The sequence below is a fragment of the Lepisosteus platostomus genome, chromosome 12 (genome assembly GCF_059453375.1).
Source record: "Lepisosteus platostomus isolate fLepPlt1 chromosome 12, fLepPlt1.hap1, whole genome shotgun sequence".
In the NCBI taxonomy this organism is placed as follows: domain Eukaryota; kingdom Metazoa; phylum Chordata; class Actinopteri; order Semionotiformes; family Lepisosteidae; genus Lepisosteus; species Lepisosteus platostomus.
The window spans coordinates 45,482,500-45,496,102 of NC_142622.1; the positions used below are offsets into that span (position 1 = coordinate 45,482,500).

Sequence of the window (13,603 nt, forward strand, 5' to 3'; positions counted from 1 at the left end):
CCATCTGAAAAACATATTATAGGTTCATATCATACTAGTATTTCTCTGGGGAAGCATTCAGTCTGAAGCACCTATGCAGCTTAGAAAGAGCAGACCAAACTTTCCTTATGCTTCTAGAAAAATACTACCCACGGGACGAACACTCAAAAATCTGTTACGTTCAGGGTTACTTTTAGCTGCAAGATATCAAAATATTGTTATTTTCAAAAGAAGGCTATGATGCTTTTGGGGACTGCCCTAGCTGGTGATGATTCAGCGCACACTCATATACGGTAAGTCATCCCAGGAGAAGGCAGTAGGGGATGTTAATCTTAAGGTACAGATGAGCTTGTTGGAAGCCATACGAACCAATACTTTTTTTTAGTTTAATTTAGTGCCATATTAAAAACTCAATGCAGTCGAACAATTCTTACTTATTAGTTTTATGAGAAACTTCATTAAAAAGTATTGTGTGCATACAAATACCACAGAAACAAGTTAATGCAAGTACAAAGCATGTCTCAGTGTGATAACACTTGACAAGTTTCAAGACAATTAGTTGTTCCGAAGACAGAAGATCCCAAAATGGCGGTCAGGCAGCCATATTGGTATGGACAGTAACAACTGTCAAAACTGAACAGTGCTCACTTGAATGACACCATGTTTCACAATAATTGGAAAACTCAAAAAGACTTGTAGGCTCAGCCATAAATAAAAATAGGACAGTAACATTTCGGGTTCAAATTTGAAAAATTCTGAAAACCTTCAAGCTCCAATACAATTGATACAATATTTCACGAGGTGATTTTGAATCTCATTTGAAAATGCTGGTCAGATCACATCTTAGTTTGCACTGGTCTTAATTCATGAGGTTATGAATGTAATGGCTTATCAACTCAAGTATAGCAGTAGAGTGTGGATTTGGAAGCTTACCCATCTTCAGAAGCAAGTAATTTCAAAACTTCCTTACAATCACTACAAACATGTCCCCTGTTAGACAAACAGGAGAAGATGTTAACGCTAAAAAATGCTTCATTTCACAATTAGCCACATTTTAATAAATTGTTTGCACTCCGAGGCTTTATATTGATGTGGGTTAGATTTATTTGACTAAAAGAATCAACATCTTAAAAAGATTTTTTAGTGAATCCAGATGAATCTTTAAAAGCATATTTAAGGGGAACCTGTTACTTTTAAAATTGAAATTATATTATTTTATTTAATTAGAACTCAACTGTCACAAAGTTTCTGAAAACACTATGATCTGGGCAATAAAGAAATTGAAAACATGTTGCTCACATCTCCAGAGTTCATTTTAATTACTGGAGTCGCTTTAGGTTGATAAAAACACAATGTAGGAACATATAACTAGGATTATATATATATATAAATATGACATTTTAAAATAAGGAACATTATTTAAGGATATACATATAAAGGATATTTGCCAGTTTCACTTTGTAAAGAAAAGCTTCCTTTCAGTTTTATCACCTATTCCAATATCAGCATGAATAATAAAAGAGTTGAAGATTAAAAGATAAATCTTCCAGGAAAGGAACAATTCATGTTTGGCCCTACTGTTAAATCTGTCTATGCGACACTGAAATGCTTAAGTAGTGTTCAATCTGGAAAGTACTGGGCAATATTTATACATTAAAAGACCTCACCTAGGCTGACAGACAAAATTAGTTTGTGATAGAAATAACCTCAAATCTAAAAAGAAATAGGATATAAATTTACAAACGTGTAGAAGTCTCATCAAACGAGGGCTGAGGAAGCGTGCTTACTAAACCATTCAAGCTTTATTTGTACAGTGCTGTTTATACAGCATGCATCTCATGAGGGCACAGAGAGCCAACTCTTTTCATTAACAGCACCGTTGCACCATAAATGGCAAACGGTGCAACTGATTCAAATCGGGCACCTCAACTCCCTCATGGTTGAAGTCTCAAAGGGGAAATACATTATCCAAATTCGTAACTGAATGAATCCCTACAGTTTCTAGGACCGAGTCATGCCATAGTCACAAGGCCCGTCTCTGCAAACAGAAAGGCTCCTTGAAAAACAAACCAGCCCCTGTCCTGAGAAGGCAGAGGCGGCCTGGAGCCGAGTGGGAATCCACAGCTGCTACAGACACTGTCAACCCCAGCAGGTGGCAGTGCACAGAGGGGTGTGAAGGCAGGGGGGCCCACTGGCACTGCAGAGACCCCAGCTTGAGGGGGAGAGAGCAGAGGACAGCTCCAGAATGGCACGAAATCTAGTCCAGGTAAACTGTGAGAAATGGAAGGAAATCTAAACACCTAACCCTTGTGAATGCAATAATGGGGGCGCAGCGGTGGCTCTGTGGCTAAGGATGTGCACCTGTGGCTGGAAGGTTGCCGGTTCGAATCCAACAGCCAGCAGGGGAATCCTACTTTGTTGGGCCCCTGAGCAAGGCCCTTAACCCCAACCGCTCCAGGGGTGCTGTACAATGGCTTACCCTGCGCTCTGACCCCAAGCTTCTCTCTCTCCAACTGTGTCTCTGAGTGTCTCATGGAGAGCAAGCTGGGGTATGCGAAAAAATTCTTAATGCAAGAAATTGTATAGGGCTAATCTTTCAACAAGAAATAATTTAACCTTGTGACACACGTTGAATCATAATTCGCAAACGTGTAAGTCCAACACCAGACATCGCATTGTAAACACCAGAAATTCAAGCGGCTGGTCTTCTGGCTCAGCTCCAGCGCTGTTTGACACGAAGACGGTGATAGAAGAACTAAAAGGAGAGCAACAAACACACTGGCCTCCTTTACCCGCCCAGAGAACGGCAGAGCCCCCGAGGTGGGGGGGTGGGGGGACAGAAAGACGGATCAGTGATCAGCGAGCTGCCTTCCGGGGCTTTCGAGGGCGATGCTGCCTGCTCCAGAGCATCTCTCCCGGCTCCTCCCACTCCATCAGGGCACAGCTGCGGAGTGGCCGGCCCTCCCCAGAGGCCCTCATTATTAATGCAATGTCTTGCATCAGCAAAGAGCTAAGGTCGCAGAGCTAACCAGGGACCACATCACCACCAACGAGAACTGACAGGTAGCTGCACACATCCCATTTATAAGGCTACGTGATGCAGAGGAAAAGGCAGTCACATTTTATGGGCGACTTGTACCAACGAACCAAACTTACGTCAACGGCCTCTTCACCTTATCAATGAGGAAGCGCAGACAACCTCTTGAAATATTAAATGCTTAAGAGTTTTGAAGACATTCCCTTTGTGCGTGAATGCTTAACCCATTAAAATCTACCACGTTGGACAACAGACAGCAGTATCAAACTTCATCAACCTTGCACCGGAAATGGGAGAAGCCCATTGAGTTGAGGGCAGGAGTAAACTTGGGGACACAGCTGGCACCATGTTGAAAATGTTACACAGTGATGTTTCCCAGCAACCAGTTGTTTTTATTTTGATTCTATTGCCTACGACCACCATTTCTGTGGCTTTAACATCCCCAGGAGCTCCCTAACCTAATTGGTAAGCAGAGGATGAAATGGAAAAGCTAATTATATGACGGAATACGAGAAATAGGACGGATATCAGGTGACGCGTCAAAAATTTAAACCTAATAAACAATAGCATGCCTTTTTACTATGAAAATTGTCAACTGGTTTAAACACCATACACACACTTCAGTTATTTGTGATTACCAGGAAAAGGAAACCACTACATGCATTTCATTAAATACAGTATCTTATGATGTCTGGCACTAACACAGCTCCCGTGTCATAGGCTTTGATCCTAACCAGTGAACTACACATCAAACTTAATTAGATCCCTTTTATAAAAGTTCAACAGATTGATTCAAATTTGTTTTAGAAGTCATCAATAAATGCCCTGAATTTTACTCCATTACTGGATTTCAGATAAGCATTCAGGCTGACCAACATTACTTTTATATTTGAAGGAAACGGCAAATCATGAACACTCATGTACTGAGGACAATTCAGCTCACAGGCATTGATCTTCAGAACACAGATATGTCTGTCCTTTCTGCCACATCAGACTAACGGCTGATCAGATAATCCTGACTTCATTAAAACACAAAAGCGATTATAAAAAGATGTATAACAGGAGCTACTGTTAGAGTTCCTAACACCTTAGAATATACTGCTTCCAGCTCTGAAAAGCATCAAGTTATTTCAGAAATTCATTACATCTTCTGCTCCATAGCGCTGACATCTGCCCTTTTATACATATTTAGAGCAGATTTAAGAATAGAGCTATTTGTCATTATACGCTTCCTTTCCATAGCAATGCTGTGAACCATCCTGTGATTTCATCACATTTTATGTGCTGTGCACAGTCGAGATCCATTCTGATTTGTTATCTCATTACAAGGAGATTTGGGGAAAGTTCAAATATTCCAGAAAATCAACTTAATTGCACAAAAAGCAATACAGCACTTCCTATAGAATAATAAACTAATAAAATATGTATTAGACAAAGAGAATAAAAGGTTGAGATTTAAGCATTCAAATGCTAACAGCAGCTAGTCTCCCATCGATCCCTGTCACTTACATTACAATGAAAACCTAGCCGGGCCTTAAAGCCATGCATAAATTAAGCACTTGTAATAAAAGGAAATCACTTACAGAAGCCAGCAGAAAGAATCTGAACAGCCATCCCTTTTGGTTAACACCGTGTGGAACAAATAAAAATGACTACTGTGTAACATTCCTCGCTCCATCAACCAGGGCAGATTTAACGCTCCCTCCCCCTCCCCCCTCCCCACCCAACAGTCATAACAGGTTTATTGGCTCTTTTGCCAACAGCCGTGTAATGGAGCCTCGCTTTTACAGTAAGTGAAATCCAGAGAGCTTTCCAATAGCTGGACAGTACACATCCTCACTGTCCAGGGAGTGGACTGGGCTCTTTCATCAACTGACCACAAGTCAAGAGTTTGTGTGTATTCTCTAGGTACACCACTGGGATTACAGGCCTCTTACTACGCAACAGTGAAACATCAGCAGTGCAACTTATTTCCACATTATATTGAACACGCTGTAAACATTTGTTTTTCCTTTCTTAGAAGAGGTTGAGTAGCTCCAGCACTGGGCTATATGAAGGGAGAGATACTACAGAGGCTGCCAATCTAACCCTGGACAGGTGGCTTTACCCTACCAGACAGAACAAACTTCACGGACGGGAATCTCCCATAGAGACCAGCAACCTGCTCGTCCTTCTGCTTATTTTAAGACAACTGCCTTTGGGTAGAAAGAAACAGAACTGCACAATTTCTGCGGAGGCAGAAACAAGATTAAAAAACTTTAACAAGACCTATATTATCTTGTCTTTAAAAGAAAAAGGGGATAGACAATTATAATACCCACCCAATCTGGAACTGACGATTAAGACTCGGCGTCATGGTTATGGTCCCTATACTTCAGTTCACAACGCAGAGATGCACGCCTGCCAGGCCCATTCATCCTTTGCGAGCTCAACAGGGCAGTAGGGCAGTAGCTTTGGGCTCCAGAACCAGGGGATGTGGCTGCATATCCCAGGTGGGACACTGCTGTCAGACTGCTGAGAAAGGTGGTTCACTCAATTGTGTACTCTGCCGATCCTCGTACTGTTCTCCACCAACTTAACTTTGCTGAACAGAATTAAGAAAGTGTCTTTCAGGTGAGGCAACACCAACTGAAGGAGAGGCGCTCGCTCCTTGACTCCACTGTAAGCCTGCAGAAAACCAGCCTCATGTTGAAGAAGTCGCTGTTTTGCCAAAAGCTGAGAAAACTCAAAACTGGTGACATCTGGATACTAAGGTTCAATTTACCCTCTGAATAAATTCCTTTACTGGTGTAGTTATTAGAAGTTCCATTCCCATTTCTGAAAATCCATTTTAAAATATGCCTAATACAACAAAATACAGCCAACAAAATGCAATAACCCAGGCTACACCACAACAGAATCCTTTTATATCTGTACTTAAGGGATTTAACTTGTTCAATAATACTACAAAACACAGAAGAGGCTCGTCCATTTTTGTTATGTAAATAAAAACTCTCATGGAGGCAATTCTATAATATCTGTATCCAGCAAAAGATACAAAGTAAAAAAAGCAGCGATCTAGAAATGGTGCCAACCTTTCCAAAACAGACCAAAAATGCTTCTATGCATGAAGAGCAGAACCATTCGCTGCCAACCACAACACAAGAGATTGATATCTGGTCAATTTTAGCTATTTAAAACGATCAAGCAAATCCTTGCCACGTTATGTTGGGATCTCAAAATAGTTACTGTATAAAACCAGTCAGAAACCAGTGAAGCTTGTATTGTTTCTGCATTTAAAGAGTACATATTTAAAGGAAATCTACAGAAGAGTGGGAAACCGTTATACAGTATAATTAACTCAATCTATCAGCAGAATCTTCTCTCCACAGTTACCAAAGCACAATCTGCAACTTAAGTCAGGAGCCCTTGGAGTCCTAATTTTTCAGGAGGTTATGTTGCAATAGTGTGGGGAAGTAATCTTCCCAGTGCACATCTTTGTATCAATGTTTATGAAGTGGTCACAGAGCCAAAATATCTTTCTAGCACAACTGCAGATGGACATTATGAAAATGACCTTATACATACAGCTCGTAAGCACAAAGCTCATGTTATCTTATAATCTCATGTGCCTTCAACTTGTTTTCTTAAGTGCAAAAAACTGAAACTACAATAAAAAACTGATTTTGAAAAATGAGATGTGGCTCTTAAAGACATTGGTAAAAAAGTTATTTTTGATATATTCACAGGACCCATTCCCAGGTGGACAAAACACAGATTAAACTAGCGCAGTGGAGTCAAGGGAAATGCTGTTTGCGATCACTGCACAAGTTCCAGCGCAGAGTCCCGTAGTGAACAGCTGGATGGAATGCAGTTAATTTTGACCTGTTCCTGTGATGAGGCCCCTGAAACATGCTAAACAGGAAATCCCCTGCACCTGTATAGTAATGGTTTCTACATCCTCTTCCAATCTCCTTTATCCAGGATAAAACAAAAAATGCACATTTAAAGATACTGATCTATCTAATATAGGATTCAGCAGATGCCCCTAAAACAAATTCCCCCATATTAAACTTGAGCCAATACATTTTACTTCATCTTTTGCATCTTTTTACAATTACACCTAAACACTGTTACAATTCTGTAGATGTGCATTACGATGAAGTAAAATTCAGTATGTTTCCCATCCTTTTTTTGGTGGCACCAATTTAAAGTAAAATTCTAGAGAAGCACATTTTTTCCAGTTCTCATAGTACATTTTCCTAATAATGATGTCAGATAATGTAAGGCATTTAATCTTCATGCTTTTTAGTATTAATGTTGCACATAATCTCCTTATTACAAGCATGTTGAGATCACTATTACTACCCACTCTATTCCCACATAACATCCAGAGAAGGAAGCTCCTTTCTCTGCTTTACCTTTAAGGCACATCTTCCTGCCATGTAATGTGTCAACAACACAAACAAAGATCTTTTCTGATTGAGGTTACTCTTCTATACAACGCAAAAATGTTTCTCATAAGTAGATTCAACCCCCAGCCCATCTATGGTGAAACTGTGTGACATGCACACTAACCAGCAGTCCAGTTACAAGACTCCAGATTGAACCTTTCTCAAATATCAGTGCTGGAAACAGCTGCTTCCACTCTGGCGTCTGGATGCCTCTGCGGATCAGGAAAAATGTTTCCAACTAAATGGTCACATGCTTACAAATCTGAAAGCATTCGCTGTCATTTTACGTAGACAAAACAGCGCTTCTAGGTCTGAAAGAAGAAAGTCAGTTTGACATCAGCAACGTTGCAAGTATTCCGCTGAATCTATTGAGCTGAAAGGGCTTTGATCTATAACTAGAGGACTAAACCAGTTTATGAGCAGATCACCCTCTTCACCAAGAATTAATGACTCTTTTCCTGCAGTTTGACTAATAAAAGCCCTGCACTTTTAACAGCAGCTGCAGCAGCTCCTTGGTGCGCTTGGGTCACATTTTGAGCACAGTCTTTAGCCAAGCTCCCATGCCCCTCTAACACATACAGAGCAGTCTTTAAGCTCAAGGTCAAGGATACTGATAACTGTGCTTCCATCCATAAGCATTACGGATGGAAACCGTTATCAGCAAAATAAATTGCAATATTTTTATCATTCTACCTTGGCTACTTATATCAATAATTGCAGGAAAATGATGAGCATGTCTTGAACATCTTCAAGCCCTGTCTTGTCCAGTCACACAATTCCTAGTACTCCCAAGATCCGCATGATCTGAAAAAATTCATAGTATAGTGTGAGGTTATGAAAAAATGTCAGGTATGCAGTAGTTCTTACTGTAACACTATTAGAACAATCTGAAAGACCATACGAGATGACTAAGTAGGTAGTACAATAAGGCTGTATAAGCCAATGGTGATACTGAAGTAATCTGACAGTAACACCCAACAGTAAAGTGGCATATGTAGTCACATGGATTACAACTAAAAAATATAATAAATTGTTACATTATAAATTATTCTCTTAACATACCCTTTTTTGCATTATAAAATAGCATACCCAGGTGGAGATCAAAGTTCTCCTTCTTGGACTCTCCAATTAGGCCTGTGATTTAGTGAAGACGGTGATTTGCACTGTGGACAATTACCAGACACAAGCAACAATGCATTCGTCCATTTCCCTGTGGGTAGCAACAGGGTCTGTTGCAGATTACTCACTAATTTGCCACACAATGTGCTCGGCCATAGCAACGTGCTGTTTCAGAATGCCCAATTACATACAGAGGCATAGCAGCATTCACAGGGTCGTTCAAGGCGTCCCCCTCCCCTGCCAGCCCCCCAGCTGTGGGTGCAGTTGGCCGGCCTGCTGGAGCCGCAGTCCTAGGGCCTGCTCTGTCTGGCTCAGTCCAGCCTGGGGAGCAGCAGAGGTAGTGGAGTTTCTGCCAGCTGCAGTCCTCACAATGCCCTTCTTGTGGATGGCGCTGGCACGGTCTCAAGCTTGAAGAGAGAGTGTCAATGCAGAAAAGCAACTTCAATGCCCACCTGTGTCGCTGCCCTCTTTTCTCATTCAAGAGCAGGGCTCCTTCTTTTTCAACGTTCTTCACAGCTTAACCTGAAAAGCCATCGACAGTGCAGCTTTGTTCCTACTTGAAAGGTAAATGCTACATCTTTACTGCTTTCCAAATTCAAGAGGCAATGGAACCCTGCTTCTTTATCCCTCAGACTCCTCTGCAAAAGTAATTCTCTAGTTTCTCAAATTTAGGTTAAAGCCGTTCATCTACTAACTGGAAATCAGATTGCACACCAATAGAGTGTTATCTTGTAAAGTTTTCATTTTCTGTAGTAACTGCATTGCTGTGGCAGTGTCCCTGAAAGCAGGCACCCCTTCACAGGACCCTCACAACTGCCTCTTTTCTTGCTTCCTCTTCGTAATATTTTGAATTTTACTTTAATCTTCAAGAGCCTTCAGTGTGACTGCCAGCAAACACCAGGAATCATGACCATCCATTTTGTACCTGTAGCACTGCATTTCCTTTGCCTTATCACAAGGTGAAACTGTTGACTTCTTTGTAAAACATCTGTTCAGTTTTAGAAACCAATCCATCAAAGGAAGACTTCAAAATTAACCATGAGCAAACGGTTGAGAATAGATGTTTGTAGGTTCACTGGGCCAGCAGACTTGCACACAGGTGTGATAATGGAATGATGTCCCAGTGACAGGACATTTATGATTATGTTTTCTTCTGTATATCAGTATGAATCTGTCTTTTAAGCATTTGATGTATTCCTGATACAACACTGCAGTTAAATGCAGGTACTTTAAGATGACTGATAAGAGTGCATGGTCACATCCGATTTTCAGCAACAACTGATGCTGGTACTTTACGTGCTGCTTGCATACCGTCTTAAAATTCTGGAATACAGACAGTGCCAGTCACGTTCCCTGCATTCAAAAACATGTTCTAGCTCTAAAGCAATCAATACATTTTTGTAGAATGGCAAACTGATGAGAAACGGAAAGTGGAAAGATAAGAATCTTGCCTGATAAGCCATCCTTGGAAGTCCTTAAAGAATTTTCAAGTTGTGGAAAGTATAAAGCATGGGAACATGAATACTAAAACAAGGAGTCTTTTCACCTTCTGGGGTGCAAAGACGTCGGTTTTTGCCTTCTCGGGTAGGAAGAGTTCACAGGCTTGGTGCTTAGCGAGATGGTCATGACTGAATTAGTGCAAAACATGAGATTTAACATGAGTTCTAGTGCATGGGAGTGAACAACCTCCGACTGTTTTGGGCATGAAGAGCCACAGTGTAGCATCTCTGGTGATGTGGCTGCTGCCTGATATATGCAAGATATATACAGCATATATTCAAAGTGAAGACAAAGTTAATACAGCAGTCAATTGTCTGGAATGGTGGTGGATTAGAATGAAATTGCAACCATAAAACCATGGTGAACCCATGTACATACACCCAGTGGCTCTGTATGCGAGATCACATGCCGGTTGTGTGATGTTAAGTGTAATGAGGGTGCCTGACTCCCAGCACCTGACAAGAGGCTAGTCCAGGAATTAACATCACCAGCATTGCTGAGGTGACATGTTTAACAGATGGGTGCAGTCAGTCTCAAAGACAACATTGGCCATAGTGGGGACTTGAACCCACAGACCTCTGGTTAACAGACCGAGTCTGTCTGGTCTTGTGCCCCTTATTGTTTAGGACAGAAGTTTTAGTGCGAGCAGTCCTGTGGCCTGGCAGGTACACCCATCACTTGACAGTGGTAATATCTTGTGCCAGTGCCCTCTGCATTAAAAGATTAAGTGTAGTAGAGCTTATCTAGAAAATGCAACATTCAACTAAACCAGTAAGGAACTAAATCATCCATCAGCAGGAAGGATAAACCCTCCCCAAATCTGCAGCCTCACAATTTTAAAATTTCAGCTGGTCCATTAACTGTACGGTGGGGATTAACCTCCTGTAATGGCAAACCCATCAAACTCAAAATGTCAAGGCATTTGTACCAGTATTGGTCGAGTGCTCCAGGCATTAATGCACTCTTAGAAGTGAAAGAAAAAAAATCTAAACCAGCTAAGTAAAATAAAGTTGGCTTTCTTTTAAGGCTGTAAAGTTTTTGCATATTTTTTTAGAATAATGCCAGACAAGAAAATGATTTCATTTAAAATAAATCCATATTAAGCATAAGAATTAAAAAGCTACCTACGTGTGCTGAACGGTCATGTATTGAAAATATTAAAAAGGTCAAGTAACTGGCCTGAACCAGAACCCTACGTTCAATTACCATTCATCCATTTTCTCCCCACTATATCCAACTGAGGGTCACAAGGAGCCGGACCGGTCCCAGCAAGCAACAGGGACAAAGCAGGATACAGCCCGGACGGGACAGCATGGAGACAGCAGCCCAGGAATCAAACCCAGGGCCTCAGTCAGCAATGCTAACTGCTGCACCACTGTTTGTAAAATAATACTTAGCAGTACTGTGATTAGAAACTTATCTAGCTGTTCGCAGTAATACAGCAGCAACAACGTTGTTCAAAGAAAGTAAATTGAAATTACCCATAAAGGAGGAGCACAAGGTTAATTGTACTGTTAATTATGAGGGTTTAATTTGTAGCAATAGACTTCAGCAATGCCTTGTCTAAAATTATTTTTAAATAAAATTCAGCACAAACATTAAATGTGACGAACTTCATATTAGGGAAAAAATGGATATCAACAATTCATAAATTTGTTGGCACTTGTAAATGCTACATCATTTCTGGTTTACTGTATCAAGAAAGTGACTCTGTTCACCTTCCTTCTGGGGTGAAACCACTGTCTGAACTTGTTTTATGCATTTGAAGGTTAACAGGATTAAAGAGGTACAACAAAAATGTTACCATTACTCAAAACAATACTTTAAAAAACAAATAATCACATGCAAAATAACATCTAATTTGCCATTAATATTCACTCTTCGTACACGTAGGCTAGATGTACTACTGTCATATTCCTGTAGGCTATTTTGCTTTCTATGACCAAATTGTAAATACCTAAGTATATTATCTGATGTCAAAATGTTATTTTTTTAGGACAAAAAGTAGAATCTTTGTATGACTTTCACCAAACAAGGTGATCAGATTTATTGCTTATGTGGCAAAAAAGGAACTAGATCCTTCCCAAACATGTCCTACACATGCTAGTCAATTAATACATTTGGCCTTTAACCAGCATCCACAGGATCCATAATTTCAGCTTTCATCTATTGATTTTACTGCTAGGACACAACCGGCACATTTTTCAATTAAGTCACAGGCTTACAAACATCATGGGAAGGTCTACGACAAGGTGGATGGAAAGGCACCAAAACCTGTTATTTGCTCATTGACAGAAGAGGCAGGACGACACGTGCTAATTTGCTTTTAGAAGTGAGCCAGCTTCTAACACTTTAAGAAAATTCTCCTCTCCTCCTTTACCAAGAAAACAGTAGTTTCACAGACGCTGATGAGCACTGATCTTGGATTATCTTCAAATCTGACTAGTGCCGTGAAACCAGTCCAAAATGCATAAGATAAGATCACTTTATTAGCCATATATTTATATAGCCATATATACATTTCTTGCGTTAGGAATTTGTCTATTTCGCATTCCCCAGCTTGCTCTCCATGAGACACACAGACAGGGAGAGAAGATTGGGGTTAGAGCACAGGGTCAGCCATTTATACGGCACCCCTGGAGCAGTTTGGGTTAAGGGCCTTGCTCAGGGGCCCAACAGAGTAGGATTCCTCTGCCGACCACGGGATTTGAACTGACAACCTTCCAGCCACAGGCGCAGATCCTTAGCCATAGATCCACCGCTCCGCCCTGATCAAAAGCAAATGATCTACTTTTGCTAACCAAGCCCTGCCTTCTATAACCTAACGAACTTCCCCAAGTCCTCCTTTCCTGTTGACAGACACAGTATACAAACACCCACAAGTCACGGAATTCTTGAAAAACTTGTTGTATTACACTCGGATTATCCCATGTTGCCAAATATTCTTCCAATCTACTTGGCTTCAAACATTTTCCAAGAACTGAGCTAAAGAAGTTACTTTGAACAAAGATTAGGAACTGTAACCCTTATACAACTTTAAATGCAGTCTTGTAAACAGACTCACATGCCTATATTCTACAATAACTATCTAGGTGAACAGTTTCACCAATAGCTGGGTTCTCTGTGGTGTCCCTTTATTAACAATACTACTGTATGTACCACAATTACTCAAGTAAAAAATAAATTAGAACTATTTATTGAATCCCATAATCACATTGTGGGTAATCAAATTATGCAAAATCCGCACCTTAGCTGGCCAGTATATAACTAATTGCAAACTGAAACTTAACCAAATCCAACATGTTACAAAGAAGCAGTGTTATGCAGAAGATCTTGTAACCCCTTAGTTTTACCTTATGTTTGCTTTATATGTACACAAAACTCAGGTTTATTTCAAATGAGGCAGAAAAGACAGACAGCAAGGTGCTAAGTATTTAACCTCCATCACTACATCCTATGTATTACAGATTTCCAAAGCTTTAAGGGCTTATAGTTAAAGCGATTACCTTTAGGGCTTTAATATTGCCTCACACTT

General features: G+C 40.5%; 1 protein-coding gene across 2 annotated transcripts in view; it reads right to left on the reverse strand.

The window, feature by feature from the left end:
• Positions 1–13,603, reverse strand: part of LOC148651651 (triple functional domain protein) — a 145,297-nt gene that overhangs the window by 95,510 nt on the left and 36,184 nt on the right. The gene's annotated exons all lie outside the window — the stretch shown is intronic.